Raw genomic sequence first — 26,056 nt, 5'->3', positions numbered from 1 at the left:
GAGCCTTCTTCCTTTATCTTGAGAAAATACAGGCGAAGGAACCGCGGACCCTATTCCTGACCAGGATATTGGAGTTTCGTGACACAATCGCTTACTGATTCCTGCTGGCGTATGCCACCGGGAGTCCACCATATCTGGTAAGTGGGAATTCTTACCATTCCATACTGAAACAGAGAGCCATCACACTGCGGAATATATGTATGTATTGGCACCGACATCTTAAAAAAGTTATTTGAGAGGACTGTTATAGGTGTTTTTGCACTATTTTGCACAATAATCATTATATTTTTTATACATTTTTTTATATTTATGCATCACTGCAGCACGGACTTTATTTATTAATTATCATTGTATATTTTTTATAGCACGGACTAGGGCTGTTTTTCTATAGGTTTTTTTGCACTAATATTATTGAGTAATCAATTACAGCACATTGCACTTTATAATATTTTGGAGGTATAGGTACACACAGGTGTCACTTTAATTTTCACATTGCACTGTATATTAATATTTTCTATGAGCACTTTATAATAATTATAACACTATAAAATAGGCATAGCGCAGTTTTTTACTTATCTATTTACAATTACCCATTGTCTGAACTAGCAGCTCCCATTTTAGTATTTTTAGTATATTTATTATATTTGTTTGACTTCCTAATTGGATGTACCATTGGCGCGAGTGATACACCAATTTACAGTGGTGAAATCAACCTACCACAGCTGCTGCCATCAGAGGTATCCATATATGCTGAGCGCAAACGGTGTTTGTGTGAGAATATATAAAATCAGTGTGGCAGCCACTGGGTACCTGCAAGAGAAACAGGTTAACAAAAGAATGAAAAACAAACAAAGTACAGTAAAAGTACAGTAGGAAGAGTAGAAGAACATAAAAATGACTTAGACTACAACTATTTTTGGCTTTTTTATTTTAGGTTTTTTTGTAATTTTTATTTTATGTTTTTATGTATTGTAAATAGCCAATTGAAATAGGTATACAGACACTTTTTTGTACCAGCTTCTGGCCTTACGGGCAATTAAGTACGGTCCCATGCTTCTCAACAACACCGGTGACCATAGTAATTTCGACTGCCGTGTCTGGGTGAATGGAGAACAGAACGAAAATGTTCTGTTTGTCCCTCCACTTCACTGCAAGCAATTCATTGCGGCTCAAGCAAGCTCTCTCCCCCGGACACAGTGGGGCATTTACTAGCCATTGGGGGAAGCCCCGGTGATTAGATTGCACGGTGCCACAAGCGCCAATTTGTAATTGAAAGAGGTGTCTAAAAAGTGGCACGCTTGAATAAAAATTGTCCACGTACAAGTGGTACCCCTTTCCGAATAAGGGTGACATCAAGTCCCAAACTACCTTACCGCTGCTCCCTATGTAGTCTGGGCAGTCGGGGGGCTCCAGAATGCTATCTTTTCCCACGTAGACACGGAAACTAACTGTATAGCCTGTGGCCCTGTCACACAGCTTGTACAGTTTGACTCTGTATCTGGCACGCTTGCTGGGGAGATACTGTTTCATAGCAAAGCAGGCAGTAAACTTTATCAGGGACTCATCAACGCAGACATCTTGTTCGGGGGTAAACAAGGCTGCAAACCGCTGATTGAAGTGGTCTACGAGGGGCCGAATTTTGTGGAGCCGATCATATGCCACTTTATAAAACTCTGGTCCGACCGCATCTGGAGTATTCTGTCCAGTTCTGGTCGCCAGTCCTCAGGAGGGATGTGTTGGAGCTGGAGAGAGTCCAGAGAAGGGCAACTAAACTAATTAGGGGATTGGAGGACCTTGACTATGAAGAGCGTCTACAATCGCTCGATTTATTCTCCCTGGAGAAGAGACGTCTGAGGGGGGACATGATAGCAATTTATAAATATCTTAATGGGGATCCCAGCTTAGAAAAAAAGCTGTTCATTCGAAGGGATTGCATGAGGACTCGAGGGCATACAATGCGATTAGAGGAGAAGCGTTTTAACCTCAGGCAACGTGGGGGGTTCTTTACTGTTAGGGCTACAAGATTGTGGAATTCTCTACCACAAGAGGTGGTTTCTGTGGGTAGTATGGTGGCTTTCAAAAGACTCTTAGACTTACATCTCAAGGATCAGAACATTCAGGGGTATGTGAGATGATTACAGCCACACACACCTACACAGGTTGAACTGGATGGACTATTGTCTTTATTCAACCTCACCTACTATGTAACTATGTAAAAAAATATGCAGGGACCCCCCCCCCCCCCGAGGACGACAGAGTTCATTGTTGTTGAAATGCATGAACCGAAATATTTGTTCGTATCGAGCCCTGGACATAGCAGCAAAGAACACTTTTTTGTAATGCCCATGTTGAAGGATAGGCCCAGAAAGGTCTTAAAATCGGAAATCATTATAGGATTCCAGGCAAATGGTCTGGCAAGGGGTGAATTTGGGTTGGCGGCGATGAATTGACGTGCATATAAATTTGATTGATCCACAATAGATCTGTAAAGATCTTCAGTGAAAAACAGCTCAAAAAAATTAAGGGCAATAAAACCAGCTGTTTCCACTCGAATTCCGGGTTGGGCAGTGAATGGGGGAAGTACTGGCGCTGTAGAATCTGTGGGCTGCCAATTAGGATATGCCAGCGCTTCAGTGGGGACACTATGGGCTCTATGGGCCTGTCTTCGAATACGCGGTGGCTGAGGGCCACTACTCGTGCTAGCCACTGCACCAGCTTCAACTGCACTTATGGGAATCACCATGTCACCAAGTCTTACTGCAATGCTGGTTGTACTAGGTCCAGGGTGTACTAGGCCGCTCGTGCTTGCCAGATCACGAGAAGTGTGAGCGGCACTAGTACTGGCACTCTGATGCATACGAGAAACATCCGGTTCTTGCATCTCAGCAACTCCAGAATGGGGTCGGGTTAGAGATGTACAGAACTGTTCGCCGGCGGACAGTTCCCGGCGAACTTAGCATGTTCGCGTTCGCCGCTGCGGGCGAACATATGCGATGTTCGGTCCGCCCCCCATAATACATCATTGAGGCAAACTTTGACCCTGAACTTTACAGTCAGCAGGCACATTTCCAGCCAATCAGCATACCTCCCTCCCACACCCTCCCACCTCCTATAAATAAGCAAGGGCAGCATCCATCTTAGATCATTCTGAAGCAGTGTGTGTAGTGAGAGTGGGGAGAGCTGCTGCTGTTAAGCTAGGGACAGTTAGTCAGTGTTCCTGGTCTTGCAGTGTTCTTGGTCCACTACTGCTGTAAGGACAGCACCCCAAAAAGCCCTTCTAAGGGCTGGTATTTGTGTAATTTTTTTTTTATTTATATATATATATATATATATATATCTAGCGTCCCCAAAAGCCCTTTTAAGGGCTGGTAATTGAGTTGTTTCTTCTTATATACATATATATATATCTATCTAGTGTCCCCAAAAGCCCTTTTAAGGGCTGGTAATTGAGTTGTTTCTTCTTATATACATATATATATATATATATATAGCGTCCCCAAAAGCCCTTTTAAGGGCTGGTAAGGTAATAGAGTTTTTTCTTTATATATATATATATATATATATATTGTACACTGTGACTGCAGTTGCCTGCCAGCTGTGTGTGAGAGGCCACAGACCTACCACAGACTGTACTGTGTGCACACCACACTCATTTCGGGTGGCACAGGCACAGTACCTTGCATTTTAAAAAATATATTTTTTTTCCTCTGTCATAATTGCAGTGAGTGCTGTATCAGGTCCACAGAGTGCACTGTACCCACTGCAGTGCACTGCCCACCACTGATATATATACGGTGGCACAGCATCTTGTTGCAATAAATTGAAAAAAAAAATATTTTTTATTATTGCAGTTGCCTGGGCTGCCAGTGACTGTTAGGTCCACAGAGTGTACTGTGCCCACTGCAGTGCCACTGTGTGCCCACCCACCACTGATATATAAGGTGGCACAGCAGCTTGCAAAGTAAAAAAATATATATATATTTTTTAATTGCAGTTGCCTGGGTGCCAGTGACTGCTGTCAGGTCCACAGAGAGTGTACTGTGCCACTGCCCACCCACCACTGATATATAAGGTGGCACAGCAGCTTGCAAAGTAAAAAAATATATATATATTTTTTAATTGCAGATGCCTGGGTGCCAGTGACTGCTGTCAGGTCCACAGAGAGTGTACTGTGCCACTGCCCACCCACCACTGATATATAAGGTGGCACAGCAGCTTGCAAAGTAAAAAAAAATATATATATTTTTTAATTGCAGTTGCCTGGGTGCCAGTGACTGCTGTCAGGTCCACAGAGAGTGTACTGTGCCACTGCCCACCCACCACTGATATATAAGGTGGCACAGCAGCTTGCAAAGTAAAAAAATATATATATATTTTTTAATTGCAGTTGCCTGGGTTCCAGTGACTGCTGTCAGGTCCACAGAGAGTGTACTGTACCACTGCCCACCCACCACTGATATATAAGGTGGCACAGCAGCTTGCAAAGTAAAAAAAAATATATATATTTTTTAATTGCAGTTGCCTGGGTGCCAGTGACTGCTGTCAGGTCCACAGAGAGTGTACTGTGCCACTGCCCACCCACCACTGATATATAAGGTGGCACAGCAGCTTGCAAAGTAAAAAAATATATATATATTTTTTAATTGCAGTTGCCTGGGTGCCAGTGACTGTCAGGTCCACAGAGTGTACTGTACCCACTGCCCAACACTCCTATAGGGGTGGCACAGCACCTTGCACTCATAGTACAACAGTAACAACACATTAAAAAAAAAAAGACAGGCAGAGGCAGGCCACCCCGCAAGGGCCGTCGTGGTCGTGGTGCTGTGATTTCCTTAGGCCCTAGAATAATGCCCAGTGTTCAGAGGCCACCACAGACCCTGAACTCAAAAAATTCTGAGGCCATAGTTGACTGGCTTACACAGGACACCCAATCGTCTACAGCTTCCGCTCGGAACCTTAATGCACCATCCTCCTCCAGCTCAGCTTCAGGCACCTCTCAATTTACCACTCGCCAGCCCGCCGGCACCACCACCAACACTAGCACCACAGCCGCTTCACTTGATCCGTCAGAGGAGTTATTTTCACATCAGTTGGAAGAAATAAGTGACTATTAAGTAACTATTAGTGCCAGAGGATGTAGATAACGGGGATATGTCTCAGTCAGGCAGCATTATACACATGGACGTACATTGTGATGATGATGATGATGATGATGTTGTACCTGCTGCTGCTGCCTTTGCTGAGTTGTCAAGTGAAGCGGCTGATGATGACGATGTGTCTGTGGATGTCACCTGGGTGCCTGCTCGAAGAGCAGAAGAAGAGGGGGAAAGTTCAGATGGGGAGACAGAGAGGAGGAGGAGACGAGTTGGAAGCAGGGGGAGGAGGTCATCGCAAGGATCTAGTGGCGCAGTCAGACAGCATGTAGATTCGGCACCCGGGGTCAGCCAGACAGCACGCCAATCAACGCAAGCTGTTGCCACCACCAGAATGCCGTCCTTGCAAAGCTCAGCAGTGTGGCATTTTTTTTGTGTGTCTGCCTCTGATATCAGCGATGCCATTTGTAACCTGTGCCAAAAGAAACTGAGTTGTGGGAAGTCCAACACCCACCTAGGTACAACTGCTTTGCGAAGGCACATGATCTCACATCACAAACGCCTATGGGATCAACACATGAGTAAAAGCAGCACACAAACTGAAAGCCACCATCCTCCTCCTGATCCAGCATCTTCTGCCACGTCAACCACTGCTGTCCTCCATGCCCCCTATCAACAACCCGCCCCTCCGCCTCTCACCTTCAGCAGTTCCTGCTCACCTGCCCACAGTCAGGTGTCTGTCAAGGAAATGTTTGAGCGTAAGAAGCCAATTTCACAGAGTCACCCCCTTGCCCGGCGTCTGACAGCTGGCTTGTCGGAACTCTTAGCCCGCCAGCTTTTACCATACAAGCTGGTGGAGTCTGAGGCCTTCAAAAAATTTGTCGCTATTGGGACACCGCAGTGGAAGGTACCCGGCCGAAATTATTTTTCACAAAAGGCAATCCCCAACCTGTACTCTATTGTGGAAAAGGAAATCATGTCAAGTCTGGCACACAGTGTTGGGGCAAGGGTCCATCTGACCACTGATAGCTGGTCTGCAAAGCACGGTCAGGGCAGGTATATAACTTACACTGCGCATTGGGTAAACCTGCTGGCGGCTGCCAAGCATGGAATGCGTGGCTCTGCTGCAGAGGAGTTGGTGACACCGCCACGACTTGCAGGCAGGCCTGCTGCCACCTCCTCTACTCCTCCTACTCCATCCTCTTTGCTAACCTCCTCGGCTGAGTCCTCTTCTGCTGTTGTGTCTTGCTCCACACCAACTGCACCCCCCCAGCTCCCCAGGGGCTATTCCACATGCCGGATACGACAGTGTCACGCTGTCTTGGGGTTGACTTGCCTGAAAGCAGAGAGTCACACCGGACCAGCACTACTGTCCGCCCTGAACGCACAGGTGGATCAGTGGCTGACCCCGCACCAACTGGAGATCGGCAAAGTGGTGTGTGACAACGGCAGCAATTTGTTGGCGGCATTGAATTTGGGCAAGTTGACACATGTGCCGTGCATGGCACATGTGTTGAATCTGATTGTGCAACGTTTTGTGCAGAAGTACCTAGGCTTACAGGACGTCCTCAAGCAGGCCAGGAAGGTGTGTGGCCATTTCAGGCGTTCCTACACGGCCATGGCGCACTTTGCAGATATTCAGCGGCGAAACAACATGCCAGTGAGGCGCTTGATTTGCGACAGCCCGACATGTTGGAATTCAACACTGCTAATGTTCGACCGCCTGCTCCAACAAGAAAAAGCGGTCAACGAGTATTTGTATGACCGGGGTGCTAGGACAGCCTCTGCGGAGCTGGGTATTTTTTTGCCACGTTACTGGACGCTCATGCGCAATGCCTGTAGGCTCATGCATCCTTTTGAGGAGGTGACAAACCTAGTGAGTCGCACCGAAGGCACCATCAGCGACATCATCCCATATGTTTTTTTCCTGGAGCGTGCCCTGCGAAGAGTGCTGGATCAGGCCATAGATGAGCGTGAAGAGGAAGAGGAAGAGTTGTGGTCACCATCACCACCACCAGAAACAGCCTTACCATCGCTTGCTGGACCTGCGGCAACACTGGAAGAGGAGTGTGAGGAAGAGGAGTCAGAGGAGGAATGTGGCTTTGAGGAGGAGGAACACCAACCACAGCAGGCATCCCAGGGTGCTCGTTGTCACCTATCTGGTACCCGTGGTGTTGTACGTGGCTGGGGGGAAGAACACACCTTCAATGACATCAGTGAGGAGGAGGAATTGGACATGAGTAGCTCGGCATCCAACCTTGTGCAAATGGGGTCTTTCATGCTGTCCTGCCTGTTGAGGGACCCTCGTATAAAAAGGCTGAAGGAGAACGACCTGTACTGGGTGGCCACGCTACTAGACCCCCGGTATAAGCAGAAAGTCTCTGATATGTTACCCAATTACCGGCAGTTCGCAAAGGATGCAGCAGCTACAAAATAAGTTGAAAAGTATGCTTTACACAGCATATAAGGGTGATGTCACAGCACAATGGGAATCCAACAGGGGAAGAGGTGAAAGTAATCCTCCTCCTACCACCACAACCACGCCGGCAAGGGCAGGACGCTTTACAGATGTCTTGTTGATGGAGGACATGCGGAGCTTTTTTAGTCCTATGCATCGCCACAGCCCTTCGGGGTCCACCCTCAGAGAACGACTCGACCGACAGGTAGCAGACTACCTTGCCTTAACTGCAGATATCGACACTCTGAGGAGCGATGAACCCCTTGACTACTGGGTGTGCAGGCTTGACCTGTGGCCTGAGCTATCCCAATTTGCCATTGAACTTCTGGCCTGCCCCGCTTCAAGTGTGCTGTCAGAAAGGACCTTCAGCGCAGCAGGAGGTATTGTCACTGAGAAGAGAAGTCGCCTAGGTCAAAAAAGTCTTGATTACCTCACGTTTATTAAGATGAATGAGGCATGGATCCCGAAGGGACTGACAGTGGGGGATGCATTTGACTAAAAAAGGCCTGGTGATGACTGAGATGCCTTGGCCTAAAAATGGTCCACACGCTGCTGTATATAATCATTCTCTGCATGCCGGATGACTTACGTGACGTCTCCGCCACCAACTAGGGTTCAAGCCGCAATGTTTTAGTGCACTTTCTGCCTTGAAAACCTCAATTTTTCAGGCCGCTGCTACAGCAATACCTACTTTTTCATGCATGTGTACATGCTTAATTTTTCTGGCCTCTGGTGCTACACTGTGGCTGCAAAAAAACAAAAAACAAAAAAAAAGGCACATACATGTGTCAATTCCCCTTCGTGATCGTTACCTTGTCGTGGTGAAGGGGCTTGCGTATCACAATGAAGCGATCACCTCTAGGATTGTGTTGGCACACCCCAGATGATAAGGTCGTTGCTTCATTGTGTACAGACCAAAAGCGATCCGCAGGATAATTTTTCATAGAAAAAACATTCATTTTCTTTCATTCTTTCTGCGGAGCTGGGTATTTCTTGGCCGCGTTACTGAATGCTCATGAACAATGCCTTAAGGCTCATGCGTCCTTTCCTTTTGCTGAGGTGACAACCCTGGTGGTCAGTCGAACCCAAGGCAACATCATCGACCTCATCCCATATGCGTTTTTTCTGGAGCGTGCCCTGCGAAGAGTACTGGATCAGGCTGTAGATGAGCATGAAGAGGAAGAGTTGTGGTCCACTCCCCACCACCAGAAGCAGCCTTGTCGTTGTCAATTGCTGGACCTGTGGCAACGCAGAGAGAGGAGTCTGAAGAAGAGAAGTCAGAGGAGGAAGGTGGCTTTGAGGAGGTGGAATACCAGCCACAGCAGGCGTCCCAGGGGGCTTGTTCTCACCTTTCGGGGACCCTTGGTGTTGTACGTGGCTGGGTGGAGGAAGAGACCTTCAATGATGTCAGTGAGGACAAGGAACGGGACATGGCTATCTTGGTATCCAACCTTGTGCAAATGGGGAGTTTGCGGTTGTGCAAATGGACTGACTGACTGTTGTTAAACGGGGAGTTTGGTCTGTCAGAGTTTGGTCTGTCACTGTGAAGCGGGCGTAACCCTTACACTACTTGACCGATAAAACATCATACCTGATCGTATTCACACACTGGATGTTTTAAAGCACGTTATTCCAAACAATTTAGGAATGTTAGGTGATTTATGCCCTTTATGGATCAAAACCCGACTCTGCGTCAACTACGTAATTTTCCATGGGAGTTTTGCCATGGATCCCCCTCCGGCATGCCACAGTCCAGGTGTTAGTCCCCTTGAAACAACTTTTCCATCACTATTGTGGCCAGAAAGAGTCCCTGTGTGTTTTAAAATTCGCCTGCCTATTGAACTCTATGGCGGTTCGCCCGGTTCGCCGGTTCGCGAACATTTGCCGATATTCGCGTTCGCCATTCGCGAACGGCGAATTTTAGGTTCGCGACATCACTAGGTCGGGTACGCCTGACTTCAGCAGGGACCCATCCATCGTCTGAGTTGTCTGTCAGGGAGCCGCTGCTGTCACAGGTTCATATACTGACCCTGATTCTGCCAGTGAGGCTTCCCCAATTCTTTCATCTGACAAGGTCAGTATACTGTAGGCCTCTGCACTACTGTACCAACGTTTGGACATTTTATCAACTAAATTTACCGGTACAGTAGTGTGACGAACAGGTAAAAAAGCACCTGGTTGTCAAGGACTTTTTGATCGCTACAAAAAAAACTGCTAGTGCTAGCAGAGATCAGGCCTGACTCTGCTAATGCAGCGGTTTTGTGTGATTTGTGTTTTTTGGAAGTGACAGTAATCTATTAATTACTGCACTTGCCTGGGTAGGGTGGTGTAACGCTCTGCCTATCTCTAATGACGGATTGGATCTTCAGCTGCAGAATACCACTCAGTAGTATGTGCAGAGATTATGTTAAGTCACCAGACTTAAATCTCTTTACTCATCATAGTGGTGGAACTACTGTTCCTGGACACATAAAACACACATGTAAGCAGAAGCACAGCAGACTGTAGCACAGTGAATAGTAAATGGCTATGGAATGACTTGCACGGTAACAAATAGTTAAAACACTCAGCTGAAGCAAAGCAACAGACAGAAGTCTATATCTACTTCCTTGTAGTGTGAGGGAGCATATATGTAATTGAACTAGATCATACAGGTCAGCAATTATGAGTAGTAGTGTGAGGATAACTCCAGGGAGGTTTGGGTCCCCTATGGGGTACTTATCCTTATGAGCAAGTGCTGAGTCAAAGGTGCTGTCCTGGTGGTCTTCCAGAGATAAGAACAAGTAATCGGGTATCCGGTCAATAGAGGTGACGAGGGGTGCAGCCTCCTCCAAAGCAGGGGTGAAAGCTGGACAGAGTATGGTTAGGCTTCCGTTTGTGAGCGGTTGCACGAACAGTTTGTTTGTGCATACCGCTGTTCTAAATAGGCGACTTGAGCGGTGCTCGAGAATGACGCTCGACGTTGCATCGTGTATGACGTCATCACGGCCCACATGTGTTCCACCTAGCCCAAGGGTGGAAAGCAAACAGGAAGTAAGGCACACAAGATGATTCTTACAAACAGGAAGTAAGGCACACAAGATGATTCTTACAGTACCCCCCCCCCCCCCATAAGGCCGGCTCCAGAAGGCCTATAAGCTTGGTTTCTCTGGGTGTTTAGTATGGAACCTCTGAATAAGCCTAGGTGCATGAACTTCTGAGGCATCTAGCCAGGTGTCATCTTGGGGTCCATAATTCTTCCATCTTAATAAATATTGCAGTTTTCCTCTATGATTTTGAGAGTCTAGAATCTCCTGTGCTTCATATTCTTCACCTCCTTCCACCTGCACAGGTGGTGGAGGTATGACTGTACTCCTAATACCCTGGTTTGGTATATAAAGTTTTAGTAATGATACATGAAATATGGGATGTATCTTCAAGTCTGTTGATAAGGGAAGACAAACTGCAGATGTACCAATGAGTTTTTCAATAGGGAAAGGTCCCATATATAAAAAGGTCTAAGTTTCTTACTGGGAATTCGTAATCGTAATTTTTTTGTGGATAACCAAACAAGGTCACCAGTGGTATATTGAGGAGCAGGTCTCCTACGGAGATCATAGTAACGTTTTTGATGGTTATGAGCACAGGCAGTGGTGGTGGTGTTAAGAAGATCCAGAGAACTTTTGATTTGTGTCAGATAATCAGTAGCTACTGGATTACTAGAGGGTAAAATTTGAGGTGGAAGAAGTGTTGGATGAAAACCATAGTTGAGGAAGAAAGGGCTTTGCTTGGTAGTACTATGAACTGCATTATTGTAGGCAAATTCTGCCAAAGGAAGTAGATCTGCCCAGTCATCCTGTAGGTATGAAGTATAACAACGTAGGTACTGTTCAATGCATTGGTTAACTCGTTCAGTCTGACCATTAGTTTGCGGATGGTATGGTGACGTTAATTTTCGTTCAAATGCGTAAGATACCACATAAGGATTGCCAAAATTTTGAAATGAATTGTGACCCTCGATCTGAAATGAGAGTCTTAGGGATACCATGTAATTTGAATACATGTTTTATGAGCAACTCGGCTGTCTCCTTAGAGGAGGGTAATCTCCGAACAGGGAAGAAATGTGCCATTTTGGTTAGATGGTCCACGGTTATCAGTATTGTAGTGAAACCCTTTGAAGGAGATAACTCGACTTTAAAATTGAGGGATAATACCTCCCATGGAACCGTAGGTATGGGTAAACTACAAAGTAATCCAAATGGTTTTGCAGTTTCAGATTTGGATCTAGCACAGGTCTCACAGGAGGAAACAAACTGCTGCACAGATGTTCGCATGTCAGGCCACCAAAACTGTCTAGTGAGGAGATTTAAGGTCTTGGTCATCCCCATGTGTCCTGCCACGGATACATGTGTTAACTCTAAAATCTTTGTACGAACATTAGGGGGTATATAGAGTTTAGTACCAAGATAAAGAACCCCTCTGAATCAGGTTTTAATTGAGGTGGTGATGAATCTGATTTTAGACTGTGTAGGATTTCATCCTTCAGGGATCGAATATACCCAACAATACGGTCTGGAGGTATTATAGACCGAGGAGGGGAATCCACACAGCTATTTTCAGCTAAACGGGATAATGCATCCGCTTTTTTATTTTTTTCTGCTGGTTTGTACGTTACTAGGAAATTAAACCATAGGAAGAACAGGGACCAGCGAACTTGACGATGAGAAAGGGTCTAATTGGATTGTAGGTAATGAAGATTTTTATGGTCAGTATATATAATCACTGGTAATTGAGTAACTTCAAGTAGATGTCGCCAATTTTCAAGCTCTAACTTTATAGCCAGTAATTCTCTCTCACCCACTGGATAATTGACCTCGGGAGTAGAGTTGAGCGGACACCTGGATCTCCGTGTTCGGCGGGTTCGGACGAACTTGAAAAAAAAGTCCGGGTCCGTGTCCCGGACTTTTGCCGAACTTTACCCAGACACCGAACCCCATTGAAGTCAATGGGGACCCGAACTTTCAGGCACTAAAATGGCTCTAAAACACCAAAGGAAAGGGCTAGAGTGCTGCAAATGGCAGCAAAACATGGTTAAGAGCATGGCAAGTGCTCTGCAAACAAATGTGGATAGGGAAATAACTTAAAACAACAAAAAAAAAAACTGAAAAATAAAACAATGTTCTTCATCTCTGAAGGACGAGGCCCATATGGAGTAGGAGGGAGGTTGAGGTGGCGGTGCATGTGGCGGTGTCATAGGCGTGCGCACAGGGTGTGCCGGGTGTACCTGGGCACACCCTAATCAACTAGGGCACATTAGCATTATCGCTCTGTTTGCCAGTGAGGAGATGGGAAAGATCTCCCTCGGACCTGCTCGGCTCTATTTCACTTTGCCAGCAGGGAGAGTAATGTATCGGGGCCATGTACATGTAGGCAAACACATGCATGTGTATTTAAACTTTGGGGTGCACACCCTAATGCAACAGGCTGCGCACACCTATGGGCGGTGTAGGTGGAAGCGGCGGTGGAGGAGGACGAGGTAGCCAACACTGCTTTTTTTCAGAAATTTTAAATGAGGGTACACCCCAAAAGAGTGAGAAAGAGCAAAAATAGAACAATGGCTGGGTAAGGTCGGTATCCATCGCTATTCTGCACAAGGTACGGAAAAGTCCCGTGGGATACATGCCTGGTTCATTTTAATGAACGTGAGCTTGTCCACATTGTCTCTGGACAGGCGGCTGCGCTTGTCTGTGATAACGCCCCCAGCCGTGCTAAATACCCGTTCAGATAATACACTGGCTGCAGGGCACGCCAGCACCTCCAAGACGTAAAGGGCAAGCTCAGGCCATGTGCCCAATTTGGAGACCCAGAAGTTGAAGGGGGCAGACCCGTCATTCACTACATGTAGGCGTGTGCACACATACTGCTCCACCATGTTGGTGAAATGCTGCTTCCTGCTAAGACGTTCCATATGAGCTGCTGGTGCTGCTGTTTGTTGTGGCGTGCTGACAAAGTTTTTCCACATTTCGGCCATGCTAACCCTGCCTTCTGAGGTGCTGGCGGTGCCCTGGTTGCGTTGGCGACCTCTTCCTCCTCCTCCTCTGCCTTGTGCTTCCACTGTGGCCCCGCTGTCAGGTGGGAATGCCAGCAGCATTGCGTCTGCCAGCGTGCACTTGTACTCGCGCATCTTGCGATCGCGCTCCAGTGAGTGAATTAAGGATGGTACGTTGTCCTTGTAACGGGGATCCAGCAGCGTGGCCACCCAGTAATCAGCACAAGTTAGAATGTGGGCAACTCGGCAGTCGTTGTGGAGACTGCAGCATGTAATCGCTCATGTGTGCCAGGCTGCCCAGAGGCAACGAAAGGCTGTCCTCTGTGGGAGGTGTATCGTCTGTGTCCTCGGTATCCCCCCAGCCACGCACCAGTGATGGCCATGAGCTGGCCTGGGTGCCACCCTGCTGTGAACATGGTTCCATCTCCTGGCGTTTGTGTGTGCAGGAACCCACCCTCGGAGCCCCTTGTGAATGACTGCCCTGAAAGCCTTGGGAATGTTACCTCTTCATCCTCCTCCTCCTCATCCTGTGCCACATCCTCTTCCATCATCGCCCGAATTGTTTTTTCGAAGAGGCATAGAAGTGGGATAGTTAAGCTGACAACGGCGTCATCGGCACTGGCCATGTTGGTGGAGTACTCAAAACAGCGCAACAAGGCACACAGGTCTCGCATGGAGGCCCAGTTATTGGTGGTGAAGTGGTGCTGTTCCGCAGAGCGACTCACGCGTGCGTGCTGCAGCTGAAACTCCACTATGGCCTGCTGCTGCTCGCACAGTCTTTCCAGCATGTGCAAGGTGGAGTTCCAACTTGTGGGCTCGTCACATATGAGGCGGTGAGCGGGAAGGCCTAAGTTACGCTGCAGCGCTGACAGGCAAGCAGCAGCAGGGTGAGAACGCCGAAAGTGCGCACAGACGGCCCGCACTTTCTGCAGCAGCTCTGACATATCGGGATAATTTTTAAGGAGCCTCTGCACCACTAAATTCAGCACATGCGCCAGGCAAGGGATGTGCGTCAAACCGGCTAGGCCCAGAGCTGCTATGAGATTTCACCCGTTATCGCACACCACCAGGCCGGGCTTGAGGCTCGCTGGCAGCAACCACTCATTTGTCTGCTGTTCCATGCTCCTCCACAACTCCTGCGCGGTGTGTGGTTTTTCCCCCAAACAGGCAAGTTTTAAAACTGCCTGCTGTCGTTTACCCCTGGCCGTGCTGAAGTTGGTGGTGAAGGTGTTACGCTGACCGGATGAGGAGGCGGTAGAGGATGAGGAAGCGGAGTAGGAGGAGTTAGGAACAGGAGGCAAACTGAAGCGCCCTGCAATCCTTGGTGGTGGAAGGACATGCGCCAAATTGCTATCCGCCTCAGGCCCATCCGCCACTGCATTTACCCAGTGTGCCGTTAGGGAGATATAACGCCCCTGACCGTGCTTACTGGTCCACGTATCGGTAGTTAGGTGGACCTTGCCACAGATGGCGTTGCACAGTGCACACCTGATTTTTTCCCCCACTTGGTTGTGCAGGGAAGGGATTGCTTGCCTGGAAAAGTAGCGGAGGCTGGGCACGACGTACTGTGGGACAGCCACCGACATAAGGTTTTTAAAACTGTGCGTCTCCACCAGACGGAATGACAGCATTTCAAAGGCCAAGAATTTTGAAATGCTGGCATTCAGGGCCAGGGATCGCGGGTGGGTAGAGGGGTACTTCCTCTTCCTCTCAAGTGTTTGGGAGATGGAAAGCTGAACGCTTCCACGGGACATTGTGGAGATGGTTGGTGACCCAGGTGGTGGTGTTGCTGACAGATCGTCTGTTTGCGGGGTGGCAGGTGCCGTTATCACTACAGATGTGGATGGAGCGGCCGAGACTGCAGCAGAAGAGGAAGCAGGAGGAGCCAGAGACGTTTCTTGATTTTGAAGGTGTCTACTCCACTGCAGCTCGTGCTTTGCACTTAGATGCCTGATCATGCAGGTTGTGCTCAGGTTGAGAAGGTTTATGCCTCGCTTCAGGCTCTGATTGCACAGGGTGCAAACCACTCGTGTCCTGTCATCAGCACATTTTCTGAAGAACTTCCACGCTAGAGAACTCCTTTGAGCTGGCTTTGCTGCGCTCGTTCCCTTGCTGCGTTGGGCAGTAGCAGGCGTAGTGTCTAGGGCACGGCCGCTCCGCTTCCGCACCCTGCTCCCTCTTCTGCTGTGCTGGTGGCTCTGTGCGACCACCGCCTCTTCCTCCAAACTACTCAGGTCACCTGCATGACCTTCATTCCATGTGGGGTCGAGGACCTCATCGTCCTCCACATCATCTTCCACCCAGTCTTCACCCCTGCCCTCCTTGTCGGTCTCCACAATTCTGAACGCCGCAGCAGTTGGCACCTGCGTTTCGTCATCATCGGAGACGTGCTGCGATGGTCCTTGCATGTACTCATCTTGAGAAATAAGTGGTTGGGCATCGCTGCACTCAATCTCTTCCACTTCTGGGGCAGGGCTAGGTGGATGGCCCTGGGAAACCCTGCTGACAGAGTCCTCAAAAAGAAGAAGAGACTGCTGCATGACTTGGGGCTCAGACTGTTTGCCTGATTTGCAAGGGGGTGAGGTGAAAGACGGTTGGACATCGGCTGCAGGTGCCAACTCTGACCTTTCTGCAGTTGACCGGGGGTAAGACAATGTGAAGGAACTGGAGGCACTGTCAGCAGCAAACCAATCTACTATCGCCTCTACTTCTTCTGGCCTCATCACTTCTAGAGGCGTATGATGCCCTACCAAATACTGCTGCAGGTTCTGTCGCCTACTCACACTTGAGGAAGGTGTTTCACTTGTGCGTGTAGCTGGCACAGATCGACCACGTCCTCTTTTTGCAACAGGAGCTCTACCAGCAGCACCATGACCCAGGCCATGGCCCCTATTTGACGGTCTCCTCATATTTCTGTAATTTATGATCTTGCCCTAGAAAGGTGTTTATTGAATAGCGGAACAAAACAACAACAGTATCGCACGGGTGTATCTCACAGTCAAATATGCAAACTATGCCGCAATTTAAAGTTTTTTACCCCAAAAGGGTGTATATTGAATAGCGGAATAGGAAAAAGGATAAAAAACGGAGTATCTGACACGTACAAACACAGACTACGCCCCGATTAAAATCTTTTGTACCCTAAAGGGAGGATGAGGAAGAGGAGTAGGAGGAGTTGGGAACAGGAGGCAAACTGAAGCGCCCTGCAATCCTTGGCGGTGGACGGAGATGCGCCAAACAAATTTAAAAGGTGTATCTCACATGTACCGATACAGACTATCCCGCAATTTAATTTTTTACACTCAAACAGGGTGTATATTGAATAGCGGAATAGGACAAATTTTACAAAACGGTGTATCTCACACGTACAAACACAAACTAGGCCCCGATTACTATTTTTTGTACCCTAAAGGCAGGATGAGGAGTAGCAGGAGTTCGGAACAGGCAGGAGACAGACTGAAGCACCCTCAAATTCTCGGCAGTATGAGATGCGCCCTAAAAATTGGAAAGGTGTATCTCACATGTACCAACACAGACTATCCCGCAATTTAATTGTTTTTACCCAAAGGTGTAGATTAAATAGCGGAATAGAAAATATTATCAAAAAAAAGTGTATGTATCTCACACGTACAGAACCAGACTAGGCCCCGATTACTATTTTTTGTACCCCCAAAGGCAGGATGAGGAGTAGGAGGAGTTCGGAACAGGCAGCACCCTCAAATCCTCGGCAGTATGAGATGCGCCCCAAAAATTGGAAAGGTGTATTTCACACGTACTGACACAGACTATCCCGCAATTTAATTGTTTATACCCAAAGGTGTAGATTGAACAGCGGAATAGAAAATATTATCAAAAAAAAGGTGTATGTATCTCACACGTACAGAACCAGACTAGGCCCCGATTACTATTTTTTGTACCCCCAAAGGCAGGATGAGGAGTAGGAGGAGTTCGGAACAGGCAGCACCCTCAAATCCTCGGCAGTATGAGATGCGCCCCAAAAATTGGAAAGGTGTATCTCACACGTACCGACACAGACTATCCCGCAATTTAATTGTTTATACCCAAAGGTGTAGATTGAATAGCGGAATAGAGTATATGATATCAAAAGGTGTATGTATCTCACACGTAGAGACCCAGACTAGGCCCCGATTACTATTTTTTGTACCCCCAAAGGCAGGATGAGGAGTAGGAGGAGTTTGGAACAGGCAGCACCCTCAAATCCTCGGCAGTATGAGATGCGCCCCAAAAATTGAAAAGGTGTATCTCACACGTACCGACACAGACTATCCCGCAATTTAATTGTTTATACCCAAAGGTTTTGATTGAATAGCGGAATAGAAAATATGATATCAAAAGGTGTATGTATCTCACACGTAGAGACCCAGACTAGGCCCAAATTACTATTTTTTGTACCCCCAAAGGCAGGATGAGGAGTAGGAGGAGTTCGGAACAGGCAGCACCCTCAAATCCTCGGCAGTATGAGATGCACCCCAAAAATTGGAAAGGTGTATCTCACACGTACCGACACAGACTATCCCGCAATTTAATTGTTTATACCCAAAGGTTTTGATTGAATAGCGGAATAGAAAATTTGATATCAAAAGGTGTGTGTATCTCACACGTAGAGAACCAGACTAGGCCCAAATTACTATTTTTTTACCCCCAAAGGCAGGATGAGGAGTAGGAGGAGTTTGGAACAGGCAGCACCCTCAAATCCTCGGAAGTATGAGATGCACCCCAAAGATTGGAAAGGTGTATCTCACACGTACCGACACAGACTATCCCGCAATTGAATTGTTTATACCCAAAGGTTTTGATTGAATAGCGGAATAGAAAATATGATATCAAAAGGTGTATGTATCTCACACGTAGAGACCCAGACTAGGCCCAAATTACTATTTTTTGTACCCCCAAAGGCAGGATGAGGAGTAGGAGGAGTTCGGAACAGGCAGCACCCTCAAATCCTCGGCAGTATGAGATGCACCCCAAAAATTGGAAAGGTGTATCTCACACGTACCGACACAGACTATCCCGCAATTTAATTGTTTATACCCAAAGGTGTCGATTGAATAGTGGAATAGAAAATATGATATAAAATTGGTGATTTATCAATAGCACATGTGAACAGCAGTTTCTTATATCAGTCAGCTCTGCTGCAGGCTATGGAGGGAAAAAAAAAAATCCCCTTTTAAGTTTGTAATTTTTAACTAGATTAGTACAGACTATGCCACAATTTAATTTTTTTAACCCAAGGGTGTATATTGAATAGTGGAATAGAAAAAAGTGTATAACTTTTGAAATCACTCAATAATAGCACATGTGTGAACACAGCAGTGTATTATCACAGTCAGCACAGCAGCACTGAAGGAAAAACGCTGCACACAACTGACTGATAAAAAATACTTTTTTCTCCCTCCTCCTCAGTGGGCAAAAAGACTGTGTTCACACTACCCCACACACAGCAAAATCGATGTGGACCAACTCTGCTGCAGGCTATGGAGGAAAAAAAAAATTCCCCTTTTAAGTTTGTAATTTTTAACTAGATTAGTACAGACTATGCCACAATTTAATTTTTTTTAACCCAAGGGTGTATATTGAATAGTGGAATAGAAAAAAGTGTATAACTTTTGAAATCACTCAATAATAGCACATGTGAACACAGCAGTGTATTATCACAGTCAGCACAGCAGCACTGAAGGAAAAACGCTGCACACAGTGACTGATAAAAAAGACTCCCTCCTCCTCAGTGGGCAAAAAGATTGTGTTCACACCACCCCACACACAGCAAAATCGATGTGGACCACTGACACCTGCCTATCTCAAGACTCTCCCTAAAAGGATCGATAAGATCGGTCACTGCCGGCACTGCAAAACCTCCCCCCCCCACACTGCAAAATCGATTGTAGTAGAACACTGACCCTAAATATCTCCAGCCTCTCCCTAAAAGGATTGATAAGATCGGTCACTGCCGGCACTGCAAACCCCCCCCCCCCCCCACACACAGCAAAATCGATTTAGAACACTGACCCTAAAAATCAGCAGCCTCGCCCTAAAACACTCTGACCTGTCCCTCAATTCTATTCGGACACAAATGATTTTTGCCTGTCTGTCCCTAATCAGCAGCCAGCACGTATGATGTGTGCTCTGTCCCTGAACTACAGCATAATGACGCAGCGGGGCTCCGTCTCGAACTTATAAAGACTTGGTCACATGCTTCAGATGGCCAATCACAGCTACTAATACATTTGTAGGCATGGCTGGGATGGCTTAAGGCACACCAGTTAAACGCTTTTTGATTGGCTGTTGAAAGTCCGCCATGAAAAGCGCACCAATACATACAAAATCCGGAAATAAAATGACCGAACACGGGTAACTAAAATCCAATTATTCGGTACGAACACGAATAATACAGTCCGTGTTCGCTCAACCCTACTCGGGAGCACTTAGAGTTTTAGAGAAAAATGCTACCGGATGGAGAGGAGATGTGCTTGTTGGTCTTTGGGAGAGGACTGCGCCAACAGCTGTATTAGAGGCATCCACTTCCAAGATGTATTGCAGAGCTGGGTTAGGGTGACGTAGTATGGGAGCGGAGGTAAATCTTGATTTTAGTAAGCAAATAGCACAATTAGCTTCTTCAGTCCAAATGTAAGTTTCTTTGTGCTAGTAAGTTGATGCAATGGCCTTACTATGGTAGAAAAGTTTATAATGAATTTCCTGTAAAAATTTGAAAAGCCTAGGAACTGCTGCAATGCTTTACGTGTAGTAGGTATAGGCCAGTCCAATATGCAGGAAATTTTACTTTTATCCATCTTAATGCCATTTTTAGATATGATATATCTCAAAAAATGAACTTCATCCTTATGGAACAGGCACTTCTCCAATTTTGCGTAAAGATTGTGAGTCAGTAATCTGGAGAGGACTATGCGTACATGTCTCACATGTTCAGGCAAGGATTGAGAGTAAATGAGTATGTCGTCCAGATATACCACCACACAGACATCCAGCAAATCTCTAAAAATATCATTGATAAATTGCTGGAACGCTGCGGGAGCGTTGCACAGTCAGAACGGCATTACTAAATACTCAAATAAACCATACCTGGTTCTAAAAGCAGTTCTCCTTTCATCCCCCTCACGAATACGCACAAGGTTATATGCACCTTTCAAATCTAATTTGGAGAAGTACCTGGCTCCACGTACTCGTTCAATTAATTCAGGTATTAGAGGTAAAGGATAACGATCCTTCAAAGTGATATTATTTAATTGCCTGTAGTCAATAATAGGCCTGAGGCTTTGATCCTTATTGCGGACAAAGAAAAGTCCTGCAGCTGTTGGAGATGTAGAGGGTCTGATAAATCATCTAGCCAGGTTTTCCTCCAGATATTGTTTAAGATGGGAGAGTTCCTCCTGAGATAGAGGGTACACATGACCGTATGGTAATTTGCTGTTTGGAAGTAAATCAATAGCACAATCCTAAATTCTATGTGGAGGTAATACCTGAGCATTTTTTTCTAAGAAAACCTCAGCTAAATCTTGGTAATAGGAGGGTGGAGTAGTTTGGGTAGACACCATGAGTAGTGTTTTAGGGAAAGACTGGAGATTACATGTGGTTTTACAGTAGTGGGAAGGGAATGATAATGTTTGCGTACTCCAATCAATTTTAGGTTGATGCAGGTGTAACCAAGGGAGTCCTAGGATAATTGGAAAGTGTGGTGAGGTGAGTACATCGAATGTATTTGTTTCAGTATGAATGTCATTTGCAGTGATTAGGAGTGCTTGGGTCTGTGATGTTATTGGACCAGAGGATAATGTGACTCCAGTAATTAAGCTAACTGAAACTGGTGAAGGTTTTGTAGTAACAGGTATTTTATTTAAAGAAACAAAGGTACTATCAATGTAATTTCCGCAAGAGCCGGAATCAATCATAGCCCTGGTTGTGATCCTATTTTGGTCCCACTGCAAAGTTAAATGAACAAAAAGGTTTGGGTTAGATGATGGAATTGTTATGCCCCCCACCAAAGTATGTAAAGACTCACCCTCTTTTTTACGAACAAGTGGACAGGCACTTATTTAGTGTTCAGCAGAGGCACAATGCATACAGAGGTTTAAAGACTTTCGTCGGGCCCGGTCAGTAGATGTTAATGGAGAACGTATAATGCCAACCTCCATAGGAGTAGGTTCCGCTGTTGTGTACCGAGGTGGATTAGGTGGTAAAACCCCAGTTCTTTCAGTCTTCCTTTCACGCAATCGTCTATCAATATTAATGCTGAGCTGAATTAAAGCATTCAGGGTGTCAGGTGAGTCCACCCGGGCGAGTTCATCCTTAACTGACTCGGATAACCCAAGCCTGAATTGTGTTCTTAAAGAGGCATCATTCCAACCTGAGTCAAGGGCCCATCTTTTGAACTCCACTACATAATCCTCAGCAGGTTTTCTACCCTGTTTTAATGCTCTGAGATGACTGTCAGCAGTACTTTGTTTATTGGGATCTTCATATAACCTGGAGAATTCTGCTATGAATGCAGTATAGGAGTTAAGTATTGGGTCATCACTTTCAATAAAAGAATCTGCCCAAGCGCATGGTTCACCAGACATGTAAGAAATAGTAGTACAGACTTTAATACGGTCTGTGCTATAAGTGCGGGGTTTTAGGCTGTACAATAATCGACATGCATTTATAAATTCACTGAACTTCTTCCGGTCACCAGTGAACACTTGTGGAGGGTTTATTTTAGGTTCACGGGGTTGTGCAGCAGTAAGTTGAGAAACTCGAGCAAGTTGGTGCCTTAAAGTCTGGTTCTCTCTTTGTACCTCTGTAACAGTCTGTACAAGAGTATCCATTTTTTGAGAAAGATGCATAACATGAGTGGCCATATCTGCTGGATCTATTTTTTTTTTGGTTCGTGCAATCTGTAACGCTCCACCTATCTCTAATGAGGGATTGGATCTTCAGCTGCAGAAAACCACTCAGTAGTATGTGCAGAGATTATGTTAAGTCACCCAACTTAAATCTCTTTACTCATCATAGTGGTGGAACTACTGTTCCTGGCAGGGCCGGTGCTTCCACTAGGCAAACTAGGCAGCCGCCTAGGGCGCATTGCCACCTAGGGGCACATCCATGAGAAAGGGAGCCCACCGGAGTGCTGCCTGCATGATGATCCTCTTTGTCTGGAGCTGAGTGGCATAAACCCTGGGCAGGATGTAACTCTCTCCACTGAGCTGGTGGGCAGCCATTCATCCCCAGGTGTAACATGGAGGAATATGGGGGGCCCTGGGTATGACAGCATTACATGGAGGAACCATCAGATCAGGGTCACTGGATATGACATAGAGAACTTTTTAACCCCTTCCCTTTTTATTTATTTGGGGGGGGGCGCAAGGAGCTGGTCTTGCCTAGGGTGTAAAATAGTGTAGCACCGGCCCTGGTTCCTGGACACACAAAACACACATGTAAGCAGAAGCACAGCAGACTGTAGCACAGTGAATAGTAAATGGCTATGGAATGACTTGCATGGTAACAAACAGTTAAACACTCAGCTGAAGCAAAGCAACAGACAGAATTCTATATCTACTTCCTTGTAGTGTGAGGCAGCATATATGTAATTGAACTAGATCATACAGGTCAGCAATTATGAGTAGTAGTGTGAGAATAAGTCTAGGGAAGTTTGTGTCCCCCTATGGGGTACTTATCCTTATGAGCAAGTGCTGAGTCAAAGGTGCTGTCCTGGTGGTCTTCCAGAGATAAGAACAAGTAATCAGGTATCCGGTCAATAGAGGTGACGAGGGGTGCAGCGTCCTCCAAAGCAGGGGTGAAAGCTGGACCGAGTATGGTTAGGCTTCCGTTTGTGAGCGGTTGCACGAACAGTTTGTGCATACCGCTGTTCTAAATAGGCGCCTTGAGCGGCGCTCGAGAATGACGCTCGACGTCGCATCGTGTATGACGTCATCACGGCCCACATGCGTTCCACCTAGCCCAAGGGTGGAACGCAAAAAAGAAGTAAGGCACACAAGATGGTTCTTACAAACAGGAAGTAAGGCACACAAAATGATTCTTACAGGTGGGCTGGGCGGAGGGGCTAAACGCAGGTGCTGGCAGGAATCAGTGCTGATTGTGCAAACACCGCGTTTTGGGAACACTAAACTATGGGGACGCTAGTATAGTTCTGATCAGATCAGATATTGATCTGTTCAAACACTATACTAGTAATGGAGGTGTGTGCATGTGTGTGTGTGTGTGTTAGTGTACTTATATCTACCTGACGCTAACGTAAATAACGGGGGTGTGATGGGACCCTGACGCTAACTAGCCTAAGTAGCGTCCGTAACACTATACAGTGATCGGTAATCACTGTATATAGTGAACACTGTGACAGGGCAGTGAAGGGGTTAACTAGGGAAGATCAAGGGGTTAAACCTTTAAAGGGGATAGATGGCGGGTGGCCTAAACCTATTTGGGCCTAGCACAAGCGCAAACTGGGGTCACAAGTGACACTAATACAGTGATTAGTAGTTAGCTGATATACTGTATATATTAGTGCACTGTGTGATAGGGAGTGAAGGGGTTAACTGGGGGAGATCAAGGGGTTAAAAGTTTATTAGGGGATAAATGGCGGGTGGCCTAAAACTATTTGGGCCTAGCGCAAACGCAAACTGGGGTCACAAGTGACACTAATACAGTGATCAGTATTTACCTATATACTGTATTTAGTGCACAGTGTGACAGGGAGTGAAGGGGTTAACTGGGGGTGATCAAGGGGTTAAAACATTATTGGCGGATAGATGGCGGGTGCCCTAACCCTATTTGGGCCTAGCGCAAGCACAAACTGGGGTCACAAGTGACACTAATACAGTGATCAGTAAAAGATCTGTATACCATTGTACAGCAGTGGTGTATTTAGGTTTTGTGCTGCCCTAGGCCTGACTAAACTTTTGCATCCCCTAATTTACATATGACCCACCCCTTCCTGTAAAGGCCATGCCCTTTACTGTTTACGACCCACCCCTTCCTGTAAAGGCCATGCCCTTTACTGTTTACGACCCACCCTGTCATCTGTGATCCACAGACCACAAGTCTATCAGTGCCCATCAGCGTAGCCTCATCGGTTCCCATGCTTTCAGCCTCATCAGTGCCCATCTGTGCAGCCTTATCAATGCTGCCTCATTACTACCCATCAGTGCAGCCTCATCACTGACCGCTTTATGGGGGTGCCAGACTGATTTGCCTCCTGGACTCTGTCCTCTGGCCCAATTCACCCCATACTAAAAGTCTAGCGCAAGCCGGCGGAAACCCTTTTCATGCGGGACCCGGGTGGAGACTGTTTTTTTCGTGCAGGGTGCAGCTTTTTTGCTGCCCCCCCTGCAAAGTGCCGCCCTAGGCCTGGGCCTTGTTGGCCTAGGCCAAGATACAGCACTGTTGTACAGTATATAGTGTTCACTGTGAGGGGTTTTGTGGGGGTGATCAGGGGTGATCAAGGGGTTAAATGTGCCTATGGTCAGGTAGTGTCAGTGTAGTGTAGTGTTGGCGGAACTCACGTTTTTGATGCTTCTTCTTCTCCTGGAACCGAAAGGGCTCCAGGAGGGAAAATGACATCACTTCCCCTGCCTGTGTTTACATTACACAGTATGGGGACATGATGCCATTGACTAGGACCGATCACCAGATCCAGACCAAAAATCATTGGTCTTCATCTGGTGACTGATCGATTCTCAGCCGAATCAGACTAGGATCTGAGCACGCCCTGCGAGCCGAGATCACGCCGACGTAGGTCTACGTCACTGGACCTAGCAGAGCCACTTTGCCGCAGTAGTGTCAACGTGAGTGGTCGTAAAGTGGTTAAAGAAGTAAAAGACACTGCAAAATCTTTAAGCAAAGAGGCACCAAAAGACTCACCTCTAGGAATTGGAGATGTGGCCACCACTTGGTTAACAGCATCATGTTGAATAAACTCTCCCATCACAGCAGTAGGGGAGAAATATGCCTGTACTTCGTTGGTAGCTATGGCAACTGTGTTGTGTCCAGTGGGATTAACTGCCTGCTGGTCTGCCTGAGAAATAGCACATACAGTATCAGCAGCAGCATTAAGGTTATTGTCATCAGCATTAAGCATACTCAGGTGATCCGGGGGTCCTCTCTTCTTCCTTCCTCTTTTAGATAAATTTTCCTTGTATCCCCTGTCCCTAGACCTGGACGGGGAATCAAACCTACTGGGGCGCTTTGTGGTTCTCCTAGATAGCGGTTGCAGTTGAACTGTGCAGGTCCTTTGTGCGGTGGAGGAAGGAAAGCCAATGCCGTCGTCATCAGCCCAGGGAGTGGCAGATGACACACTGCCTGAAGGACGGTCTACAGAAGAGGAGGAGGTATGACGCAAAGAGGGACCAGGGAGGGGGGAGGCTCTGCTCCGAGACTTCCACCGGCAAGAGCCTGCACCTCCACTGGAACAGACGTAGTAGTAGGAATAGTGGTAACCAGGAGGGGGAT

Source organism: Pelophylax lessonae (assembly GCF_965119305.1).
Source record: "Pelophylax lessonae genome assembly, chromosome: 1".
NCBI lineage: Eukaryota > Metazoa > Chordata > Amphibia > Anura > Ranidae > Pelophylax > Pelophylax lessonae.
This window is presented reverse-complemented; position numbering follows the sequence as displayed.